This window comes from Podarcis raffonei, chromosome 6 (genome assembly GCF_027172205.1).
Source record: "Podarcis raffonei isolate rPodRaf1 chromosome 6, rPodRaf1.pri, whole genome shotgun sequence".
Lineage (NCBI taxonomy): Eukaryota > Metazoa > Chordata > Lepidosauria > Squamata > Lacertidae > Podarcis > Podarcis raffonei.
The window spans coordinates 38,123,030-38,135,425 of record NC_070607.1 but is presented as its reverse complement, the minus strand read 5'-3'; the positions used below and the strand labels follow the sequence as shown (position 1 = coordinate 38,135,425).

Here is a 12,396-nt window from a genome sequence, read left to right as displayed (position 1 = left end):
ACAACAACTCTTTTGAAAGCTTAGTGTGGAGCCCTGGCTGCTCTCCACCGAATACAACTTGGGCTGCTGTCACGAGCATATAGTGCCCAAGTGGCGGGAAAGGTCAGAGGCGTTGGGTGGCGCTGAAACCGCGCAGGTGTTGGCGGCAAGGTGCCCGGGTGGGGTGGTCAAAGCCGTCCCTGGAGACGCCGAGCGAGGTTCCCACCACCAGCACCAACGGCTGAAGGAACGCGTTATAAGTCCTGGTAGCGAGAGACCCGGGCGCCACGTGACGCTGGCCCCAGCCTCTGGCCAGCCGGCGCTTCCCAGCAGGGAGTGCTAGTAGCCGCACAGGTAGCGAGCGAGAAGCTGCAGCATTTTTTTCCCGCCCGCTGCTTGTCCTCACCAGCGCCGCGCGCCCGCCAGCCTCAAGGCTCCTCTGCAGACGGCGCCGACGCCGAGCTGACCGGCTGGCTGGCTGGCTGGCTGGGATAAAGGCCGAAGGGGGCTGGGGGGGAGGCGGGGAGAGGGAGAGGGAGCTATGGTTCCACTGCCAGCCGGGTGAAGAGCGTGGGGCTTGAGGGGAAAGGGCGCGCGCCTCACAGGAGCGGGAGCAGTTTCTCCTTCTTCCTTCCCCCCTCTCTCTTCCCCCCTGCGTGAAAAGAGCGGCCGAGATTCCAGCTGGTCGCCACAGCAAAGGTACGTGTTTTCCTTTTCTCCTTCTTCTGCCTGGCTAGCTCTGGCTGAGGGTCTTTTGGCACCGGCTGCGTTGGGGAGCGCAAGCGTCAGTGGGTGCCTTGGTGCGCCACACCGCTATAGCCACCACAGCTCGCAGGAGCTTTAATCGTTATTATTATTAGTATTATTAGTATTAATATGGTGTTACTATTTTGGTCGGGTAGGGCTACTTTCAGTTAACTTTGGGTGCCTCCTGGGTGCTTGGGACGGCAGGTTGGCCAGAGAGTAAGTCTCGTTGAAGCCAGGGAGGGCTTACTTCGGAGTAAACATGGCCAGGACTACACTGCATAAAGGATGCTGCAGGAAGGACCTGCTGAAGTTTGCGCAGAGAGGGGAAAGCGAAGAGCGTGTGAGGTGTTGCGACTGGCTGGGAGACGATTTGCCAGGCAATAGAGGCAGGCTTGTGTTTGCGCTGCCGCGGACCAGACTGCGCATCCGCGTCAGTCTTGTTGTCCTCGTCGTCTGTCAAATGGGACGTGCAACAGTTTTAGCGGAACCACCGAGGACAGGAGGAACTCGCTCGGAGTTGACATTTACAGCTGCAAGTTGTAATCATTGTAGAGTTTCCTAGGTTATGTTTCAGATCTCTTCAGTCTATAAGTCAGTGAAGCTCCTTTTGTCCTTTGGAAAAAGAGAGGCAAAGATGCTTTCAGCTCCTTGGTAGTTTGGCCACCTTAAACAAGCTATTTGTCTTGTTCTCTCAAAAGTTTTCATGACAAGGACTGCAAACTAAAACAAAAAGCCTGGAAAAAAAATAAATCGAAGAGAAGCTTGTAATGAACGCTGGTAAGGTTTTCCTTTGCAAATCTCACCAGAGCTGTAACCTACAACTCTCTTAATGATCTGGCACCAATGGCATTTTTGCACATCATGTTTATCATAGTTCCTGTAATGCAGTTGGAAGACCCAACATCTACCACATTTTCATCCTAGCCTTCCTCCAAGGAACTCCTGGTGGCATAGGCAGGGATTATCCCATTTTTATCATCACAACAAGCTACCAAGGTAGGGTGGTGTATGCGATGCCATACCCTAGGCCACTGCTGCAAGTTTGATCATGGCTGTGCAGGGATTTGCATTCATGAGTTGCTGCTCCAAGTCCAAATTCTAAAAAGCTTTTGGTACAATGTACTGTTGATTTCAGATTGTCAATTTGGGTCAGAGCGATAGTGTTCCGGTGTGGGTGACACAGTTTGGAGAGAAACAAAGCCACAAGTGCTGGTTCCTATATCATGGTAAACCAAGGCTCATGGTTTGTTCCTCCTGGCTCCAGAGAGGGAGAAACAAAGGTAGGAGCAGTGCAGCAGTGTGCGCTAGCATGCTGCTCATTCACAGCAAGTCATGGCTTATGGCTTACCACAGTGTCAATGTGTATTTACATCAGTTGGAATTGGTTCCAGAAATAGGTTTTAAAATGGTGGGAAATGTTAGATTTTGTACAGCCAAAATCTGTTGGTTGATACTAGTAAAAGTCTTGCCCAACTGTGGGGTTTCCCCCCTTTCATTTTCGTATGAACTAACATGGCCCTTTTGCACACACACACATACACACACGAGAGTTTTATTGATTTGAAACACATTCCTAACTTACATATTCTTTTGCTTGAAATTACACAAGCAATGTGTTGTTGGCATTAACTTTGTAACAGTCATGTAAAGATGCAGTAGCTGTTAAAAGATAGCATAATTAAGGGTTATGCAATGGGACTGTTAAGGACTTAAGTGTTTTCGTTGGCACTTGTTTTGTTTCTAGTGTAATAATGTTCCACTCATTTTCAAACCTTGTGGGATTTGCATGACACAGAACAGGGTGAAGAGTCATTTTATTGAGACCTTTGGTTGTTTGCTTAATAAATACAATTTTAAATTATTTTGAAATATTAGCTGTTCTAATATTTTGGAGAGCAAATGCAAACTGCTCCGTGGCTTGTGTATAGGTGTATGTAATGAAAGAGAGAGAGAGGGAACTCTTCATGTGGCTATCTGAATTTATTATTTATTATCTACATAGATGAAATCCAAGCAGCTTCCTAGAGTTTCTGCTCACCCAGTGGATTTTAAAAATCCATTTTTATAGGATAGCTGACCCCTATGCCACATAGATTTACTCAGAAGTTGCACTGTGCCCAGAACAGCTTACTCACAGTGTGCATAAAATTATGAGAGGTGCTGCTTGAAAAAAAATATCTTCAAAGACTTGCTCCATTTGTTTTACATCTTTTTGGATCCTGACTGCAGCGCCTACAAGTACAATTAAGACTAGACAAGATTTCTTCCTGTAGCAAAACTGTATAGCAGAGAGTTAATTTGTAAACATTTGAAAGAAAATATTTAATAAAAGTAGGTTAAAAAGTAGGAAGCATTAACAAATAACAATAGGGTTGCCATATTTTGAAGAGCAAAAAAGAGAATGCTATGATGACTCTAATTTTAAATACCCCACATATATGCAGGCTATAGAAGCTGTGATATATTGCTGGGGGGGGGGGGCAGGAGAAGAGAAGAAGAAAGCAAGTCTTCAGCCACTAGTTATGTCTATGTCTCATCCAGAAAGTATAGCCAGAGACATTTTGGCAAATTTTAAAAATCTGCCCAGACAGAAATTTTACCCCTGAAAAAGAGGATGTGTCCTGGAAAAAGAGGACACATGGCAACCCTAAACAATAACAAATACCAGCAAATAGTGAATTCCAGATATTTGAAGGCTATGAGGGGCAGAAGCCCTGCATGGCGTGGGGAAGAATGTGTGACAGAGGCACGGGCGCATGCATTCTACCCCTAATTTGCCCTGTGCCGTGCTGAAAAGGAAGTATTTAAATAACCACGTTGGAAATATCTGCGTGGTTCTAACAATGTTCAGCTGAACACAGTTATAAGGCCCCTTCAGACATTTATGGTAAATGCTTGCACATGGGACATGGTGGCTTTCATCACACATTCACTTCGAATGCCTTGAGACCACAGCAAATAGGGCAAGAACTGACCTTGCATCAAACTAAGAGACATTGACCATAGTACCATATAACTAGTTCTGCACAGCTAAGGAAGCTTTGGGCTATGTCCCCTGCCCCCTGACAACATAATCCTGTGTCACATGGTGAACTACGTTTGAAAATGAGGGTAGTTTGAAAAGTAGGGCCTTCTCGGTAGTAGCGCCCGCCCTGTGGAACGCCCTCCCATCAGATGTCAAGGAAATAAGCAGCTATCTTATTTTTAAAAGACATCTGAAAGCAGCCCTGTTTAGGGAAGTTTTTAATATTTAATGCTGTATGGTTTTTAGCACTCGATTGGGAGCCGCCAGAGTGGCTGGGGAAACTCAGCCAGATGGGCGTGGTATGTATGTATGTATGTATGTATGTATGTATAAATAAATAAATAATTGCAAGCCGTTTTCTATGGCATGGAGGTCTGCTAAAAGGTTTTTGAAAAACCCTATTCTGCATGCTAAGCCATTGGATTCTTGCCTTGAATTAAGAGAATGAGGTTTAGTGTAGAGATCAATCAAATAAAGATACAAATTGTGTTCTGCAGGAATTTTTATACAGAACTTTCAATTTTTGATTTAAGTTTATTTTGTATAAGCTTCACAAGATGATTATATCCTTCAATGATAACAAATGCAGCACCAAACAGTATGACAGCGTGAAACAGGGCTGTGCTCTTGCCCCAACTCTCTTTGGCAAATTCTTCTCCCCAGTGCTCTCATACACCTTCAGCTCAACTGAAGATGGTGTCTTCTTACGTTCAAGGAGCAACAAGGGTCTGTTCAACCTGGTATGGTCTCTGCACCAAGACAAAAGTATGATGGATCCTTATCCAAGAGATGTTGTTTCCAGATAATGCAGCCTTGACAGCACACTCTGTGGAAGCTCTACAGAGACTCCTCAGCTGTTTTGTCCAAGCCTGCAAGGACTTCGGCCTATCCATCAGCCTGATGAAGACCAACTTCCTGGGTCAGGATGTTGCCAGCACTCCAAGCATCAGCAGTGATGACTACATGCTTGAGGTGGTAGATGATTTTGTCTACCTGGGTTCCACCATAACCAGCAACCTCCTCATTGATGCTGAGCTGAACACATGTATTTATTGGCAAGGCAGCTACAGTAATGGCTCTCCTCTCCAAAAGGGTATGGGAAAATGTCCAGTACCAAGATGGAGATCTACCAGGCTTGTGTATTGTGTATCCTTTAGAGAAGTGAGTCATGGGCAACTTACAACCGCCAGGAACAATGCCCCAATGCCTTCCACATGCACTGCGTCAGGAAGATTTTGGGCATCACGTTGCAGGACAGAGTCTCAAACAAAAATGTGCTCTCTGAAGCCCATATTCTTGGCATGCTCACATTCTTGTCTCAGGGACAGCTACGCTGGCTTGGTCATGTCCACAGAATAAAAGATGGTAGGATCAGGTTCCCCAAGGATGTGCTCTACAGGGAACAGGCTTCAGGCACCAGGCCCTTTGACAGACTAACTCTGTGTTACAAAGATGTCTGCAAATGTGACATGAAGGCTGGCAATATCAGTCTTGCTGTGTGGGAAATCCTTTGCAGATGACTGCAATGCCTTGAGATAGTCAAGTCGTGCATCTGTAGCAGTGACCAGAGAAGGAATGACTGTTGGGAGGAGTGCAGAGAGAAGAAACACCCTGGTGCATCTGCAGCAGCACACCTGGATGTCTTCATCTGCCCCAGTTGCAGTAAAACATGCCTCTCCCATATCAGTCTCTACAGCTACATCAGGCGCTGTAACTCTCCAGTAGTTTGACTTCACCCCTAAAGGCGCACTCTTCCATTGTCTTCCGAGACAGATGGATGCCAACCACAAGCCGTAAAGTAATGTCCACAATTGCAAATAACAATTATGATTTAAAATTCTATGTAAAACAAATTTACTTTCAGTATAATATTGGCATCATGTTAAAAATTATCACTAAGGTCCACTATGAAGACAATTATGTATGTCAAGAAAACTTTGATTACCTTTTGTCAATTGCTTCTCAGATCAAGTGTAGTGTGTTGTGTTTAATGTAAATGTAACTTAATGGTGGTGGTAGACTGACATAGTGAAGTTGTGGTTTTTTTGTACTTTGTGTATTCTCTGCTTAGTGCCAGAAGATACTTCTTAAGGAAGCAAATGACCTGAAAGTGAGGAGCTTTTTCATAGTTGTCAGACCAATTCTAGAAGCTTGCCAAAATGGAACGTTTATATGCTCCATCAACTTCTTCCCTGTAGACAGCTGGAAAACTGAAATGTCTATACAGAAAATAAATATTCAGCCAGCAGTACCTTCTTAATCTGTAGAGTTTTATAAGTGTTTTGTTTTGCAGGGTGGGGGAGTGACCTTGTCCTTTCTGTATTGTCTTTTTGTGTCTACAAAACCTACTCAGTTAAAAATATTTATGTCTAAATGTGATATGCAGCCTGTTCCTCTGTGAATGACTGTCTTTGTTTGAAGGCATTATGATATGTGATGATCTATTAAATATATATGAAGTGCTTCTACTAGTGCAAAGATTTCTGCTCGCACAATGGAACTTCCCCTCTTTCTCCCTATGTACCTCCTGTCCCCGCACTCTCTCAAAATCTGCTCTGGAGGGTTGAGGGAAACCCTAGAACAAATTGGGGTTGCAGGAAGAGGAGAAGGAGGGGAAGTTCTATTGCACAACCTTGTGTTGTCAGAACTACTTCATTGGGTATGGCCCATAGTATCAAAATAACCCGTGGTGAGACTTAATATGCTGATTATTTATACATGTATTCATGATGGCTTCACTGAAATAATTGATTCAAATCAGGAATTGAATCACTAGCAATGAAAAAAATCAGTTTGAATAAGTTATTTGAAGAATCAAATCTCTATTTTGTAATCTGTGTTATTTCCTGACAAGCTTGCATAGTAATTTTTTGCCATAAAGAATTAAACATATTGCAGCACAAGCCTGGATTTGCCACCAAGCAACGAACTTGGTTTAAGACTGATTTTTGTTTGTTAGGGAGAAATAAATCACAACCCTGGGTTTGGTAATCCTGGGTTCATTAATCTATTTGCTTCTCAAAGAGGGATGAGCAAAGCAGAAGTGATCAGGATACATGCACCAGAACACAACTCACAGTTTGGTTTCTTAAGCTAAGGTTTTTGTCTTACTGTCACATGCAAACATGACCATGTAGAATCCAAATCATTCCACACTTGTTGCACCCAAAAAGCTATGAGCATGAACTGTGGATTGGAAAATACCTCAAAACTAGGATTGCAAATCAGGATCAAACAATGATTTCTCCTACTAGTTTGGAGGAGTTATACAAACCACAGTTTTCTGGTTTGTCACCCAGTGGTAAACCACATTTTACACAAAAGAGGAAATAATGGATTAAAACATAGCATGCAGGTGGAAGAGGAAGTGCTGAAGTTTTCTCTCAGCCTGCCAACCCTGAGCATAGAACCTGTTGATGCCAGGCCATGATTGGATGTTAAATGTGAACCAACCCTCCAAATTACCTTAGCATGGGGTGCTTCCAGTCTGTTGCTAATTTGTGGATGGGATTAAAGTGCATATCAATAAGTTCAAGTTGTACATTTAAAGTGGATGTGGTGTTCTTGCGCAATGAAGCCACTTCAGAGAGGGGGGAAATACAAGTCTTTTTTTTGTCACAAGTGATGGGGAAATGCACTGTAAAATGTGGAATAGCAATTGTTTGACCTGATGTTGCGTAACATCCCCACAAACAAATAAGAACGAATGATCAATAAAGGGTGGACATCATGTAATCTTTCACAAACTTTGTGGAAACCAGTTGGGATGAATGCACACCTCATCTGGAAGCAACCATGGAAGTTTCATGGACTACTTATGTAACATGAAAATAGTTGTTTCTTGGTAAGTGTCTGCCAACTCTGTAATCATGTATGTTTGACAAACCTGTGAATCGATTACTCCAATTCCAGGGATGTGGCTCCTTTGTTTCACAGCTTACAGAATTTCTCTATCTACCTTAGTCTATTCAAGGTTGGCCTGCTATTGGTGTTGGATAATACTTATTGATAGAAGTGTCAGGCTGCTATGCTGAAAACTAGGGAGTAATTCCTGCTGAAAACAATGGGATATACTTCTGAGTAAACATGTATAGCATTTTGCGGTATGTTACTCCTTCACTTTTATTGGTGCAACCCCGAGGTATCTTGAATGTATATTTGCTTTGTTTGTATTATTATTATTTTAACTTGTATGCTACTTTTCCTCCTAAACGTGGCACAACAGCAAAAATACATACCACTACATGCTTACAATAAATACTAATACCCTGCAGCAGATGATTTTTAACAAGCCCCACTCTCGCTCTCATATTCTTGTGCAGTTCTTAAAGCAACAGAATGGGGAACTCGGTGTTCTGCTGAGCATGCAGAGAATAATTGGGGAAATTACATAGCTTTCTAAAGTTAATGGTGCAGTCATCCATACTTGTCTTGAGTGAGTCCCATTTAATATTGTGGGATTTGTTTCCAGGGGGGAAAGGATCAAGCTACAAGCAGAAGTCTTGCTTTGTTTTTAAGGCCTTTACTTCTTTCAGAACACTTTTTGTAATATACAGCCACATTTCAAATTAAGAAAAAGCTAATTATATGGAGGACCCAATTTTTAGGAGTGTGGAGTGACTTCTAGCTCTCAAAGAAATTAATAGGAGATCCATGTAGTTAGTTATGAAAATCAGAACACATAGCCATATGCACTATATCCATATGCATTATTAGTAGGATGTTATGCTTTGGAGGCATTTATTTAATATTCAAAAACAGCTGTTTATTTTTAAAGATAGTTTGGGTGTGCATGTTGGCTGTTTGCAGTTTAGTAGCGCAGAGAGCTTGCTGGGGAGACCATGCATTAAAAAAATTAAGGACTCAAAAATAACTTAAACTAGGTTTTAATAAGAAAAACAAAAACTCCTTTTACACTAAGTACATTAACAACCAAACCAGACCCAACCACCAACCCATCCCCCAGGGTAATGGGAGAGCTAGGTGCTGCTCCTTATATACTACACCCAAATGCTGACACACCTTAATCAAATACAACTCAGCAGCACCTGCTATGCTTCACAGCTGTAAAGCTGGGTCTCGTTATCTTACTCTGGCCCTTGCTCTGGCCCCTTAAAGACATACACATCAGGTGGAACAATGATGAACCTTTACATTTAAATAAACCATTCAACATTTCCCCTGCGGTTCATCATTGTGGAACAAAAACATAAAGCATATTTTGTACATGTCTTTCATGTGTAACCTTTGGAAGTGCTTTAGTAAAAATGTCCGCAATTTGATTGTCACCTGGAACATATTCAAATACAATCATTTCGTCAGCAATTAGTTTCTTTACAAACTGTAAACGTAACCGTAAGACTCTAGTGCGCTGCGTATTGGTCTCTGAACACAGGATAGCAAGTCCGCTCTGGGAATCAAGGTAAACTTTTACTGGTAGTGTTACTTGCATCTGTAGGTCTGCAAATACTTGCAGATACCATTCTACATCACGAGTGGCCTGAACGCATGCACATAATTCACTCTCTGTTGTGGAGAGACAAATAATGGTTTGTGTCTGGGACTTCCATTCAAATGGACAACCGTTATAACAAAACACCATACCAGACACACCCCTGCAATTATTTTGTTCCACTGCATGAGATGCATCGCAGAAAATTTCAAAACCTTTGTCAATACATGTTGTAAACTGCAACCTATAATGTTTGGTGTGTTTAAGGTACATTACCACTCTCTTAAGAGCAGAGAAACATTGTGTAGTAGGCTTTTCCACAAATTTTGCCAGAAAGTGAAAAGCATAAGTTATATCTGGTCTTGAGATTCTTTGAATGAAATTTAGCTTGCCTATAGCAGAACGATACAAAGTTTTGTTAGGAAATGGCTTATCTTCACCTGTAAAGGTGAAACCACACACCATAGGCGTTTCCTTCCCATTTGCATTTTCTAAACATAGCATTTCAACAAGATCATCAATTTTTGCGGTTTGATGAACCAGAAAAGATCCATATTTGCCTTTCTCAATTTGCATGGATAAGTAATTTTTAGCTATGCCTAATTCCACCACATCAAATTTCTTCTGTAACTGTGATACTACCAGTTCATATTCCTGTTTAGTTTTTGTAGAAATTAACACGTCATCTACATACACACATATTTTTGTTACAGAGTTTGCCCTTTCCTTTATAAACACACAGTTGTCTGCCTTTCCTTGTGAAAAACCAATATCCAGCAATTCTTTTGCTAAAGTTTGGTGCCAATTCCTTCCACTTTGGTGCAGACCATAAAGGGATTTGTTTAATTTGCATACCAAACCTTCAGCGGCATCTATGCCTTCAGGAACACGCATAAAAATTTGTTCTTTTAAATCTGCAAACAAATATGCAGTTTTTATATCTAGGTGATAAACAGAATGTCCACGTTGTGATGCATCTTTTAACAAAAGCTTAACTGTTTCATATTTTACGCTTGGTGAATAACACAAATCATAATCTTCGCCTGGAATTTGTTGAAAACCCCTAGCAACTAGTCTTGCTTTGTACCTTACAACTTCATTTTTGTCATTCATTTTAACTCTATAAACCCATTTTGAATCAATAAGTCTCATATCTGGGGTTTGTGGTACAAGAGACCAAGTGTTATGCTCTTTTAAAGAAGCTATCTCAGAGTTCATAGCTTTATACCAATTTGCAGCTTGTTCCTTAGGTAATTTCTGAACATCATTGTAGCTTTTTGGCTCAAAAACTGCCTTATTGGCATACACAGTATTAAAACGTTCATCTGCAAAACGTTGTGGCTTCTGTCTCTTTCTATCTGAACGTCTCAGTCCAGAAGGAGAGTCAGACTCCTCAGACTTAATAGGACTAAGTGAACTACTAGTTTCAGGTTGTAAACCATCGTCAGATTGAAGAGATGCCTGTAGGCTAAGCTCACGGTCAGAAAACTCAAGAGAATCTAACCTCCCCTCGGGTGCCTTTGACTTTAAATCATCAAACAAATCAGATTCAACAGACTTTTTGTCTTTTTCCATTAATTCAGAAGCACCATTTCCTGCTGCTGCTGCTTCTTCCTCTTCTTCCTCAGTATTATCTATACCATCAGTATCTTGGAAGACAGCAACTCCATTCCAATTTACAGTTTGTATCATGCTTCTGGTAATATGAAATTTGCCAGTTGCTGGTATGTAAATTCTGTACGCCCCCTGCTGGTAGCCCATTAATTTTCCCTGGACACTACGTTCACCCAATTTCTGCTTAGCGGGATAATGCATAATTACATCTGAACCCCAAATGCGTAGGTATTTCAGATTAGGGCGTTTTTTAAACAGCTTCTCATAGGGGGTGACATCTAAACCAGAATGATAACTGCGATTTCTAACATAACAAAACGCATTAAGCGCTTCAGCCCAAAAGTCTTTGGGCAGATTAGCATCGTGCAGATACGTTTTAACCCCTGCCTGTAGGTCACGCTGCACAACTTCAACAAGCCCATTTTGCCAGGGACTTCGGGGGCAAGATAACTCATGAGTAGTCCCCTGCGCTTCCAGGAATTTCTCAAAATCCTCAAACAAATTCCCCGCCCCGGTCAGAAAATAGGTTCTTAATTGGTTTGTTAAAGTGCGTTTTTACCCAGTTGCAAAAAACTTTGTACTTCTCAAATGCTTGGGACTTCTCAGCTATTGCATAAGTCCAACAATATCTACTATACTGGTCTATCAGAGTAAGCCAGTACTTAGAACCTCCTAATGATGGTGGGAGTGGCCCAACTAAATCACAATGTACACGCTCAAATGGCTCAGTTACTTTCCTATCTGAGCATCTACCCTTGCGTGCAACCTTAATCTTATTCTTGCAACAGGATAGACATTGCATAAAGAATTTACATGGTTTTAAGTTGAGGCCATCAACAATATTCTTTGTCTTAATTACATCAGCAAAATTCAGGTGTCCCAGAATTCTGTGCGCCTCATGGACACACCCGGAATGTGGCCTTACATTCCTCAACCCCTGGCTTGACTGTGCTGCTCTGCAATTTATAGGCGATTGGGAGTAGGTGCGAAAATACAGTCTATATAAACCATCAGATTCCCGGGCATATAATAGACGTTTGTTCCCATCGAAAAACTCACACATTGACTTTAAGAAACGCACAGTTATGCCTTGACGAGCAAAGCACCTTACTGACAATAAATTGTCCACTGACGGGCAGTAAATGCAGTTCACTATTGTAATGTTTAAAGAGTCAAGTTTAACAGTACCCCTGCCAAGCGACTGCAAGACTTGTGAATTGGCTAAATGTACATTACCAATTTCCTCTTCGAAAGAAATAAACAAGCTTCGATCATTGCAAACGTGCTGAGATGCTCCTGAGTCCACAACAAAAGACTTCCACTTGGCACGTTTAAGTCTTTTACGATCTGTTGTCCTAGCATGGAAAACTCGCGGCTCGTTTCTGTCTCTACTATACGATGTCGGCTGCTGGGCTGACGACCGTGACTGACGAACAGAAACAGGCTTGGGAGTACTTTGCTTTCTTTTGGATCTGCAGTCCTTTGCAAAATGTCCTTGCTTATTGCAGAACCAACAACGCTTGGCAGCTTTAAATACAGTTGTATCACCACAAGTTTGCATATGGCGGTCCTCATTACT

General features: G+C 42.0%; 1 protein-coding gene across 1 annotated transcript in view; it reads left to right on the top strand.

Annotated features, from left to right (window-relative positions):
- The first annotated feature begins 614 nt into the window (after positions 1-614).
- Positions 615-12,396, top strand: part of LEPR (leptin receptor) — a 62,996-nt gene continuing 51,214 nt past the window's right edge. Inside the window, exon 1 of the mRNA XM_053392126.1 lies at positions 615-678. The gene's annotated coding sequence lies outside the window, so the exon portion shown is untranslated. The remainder of the gene's footprint in view (positions 679-12,396) is intronic.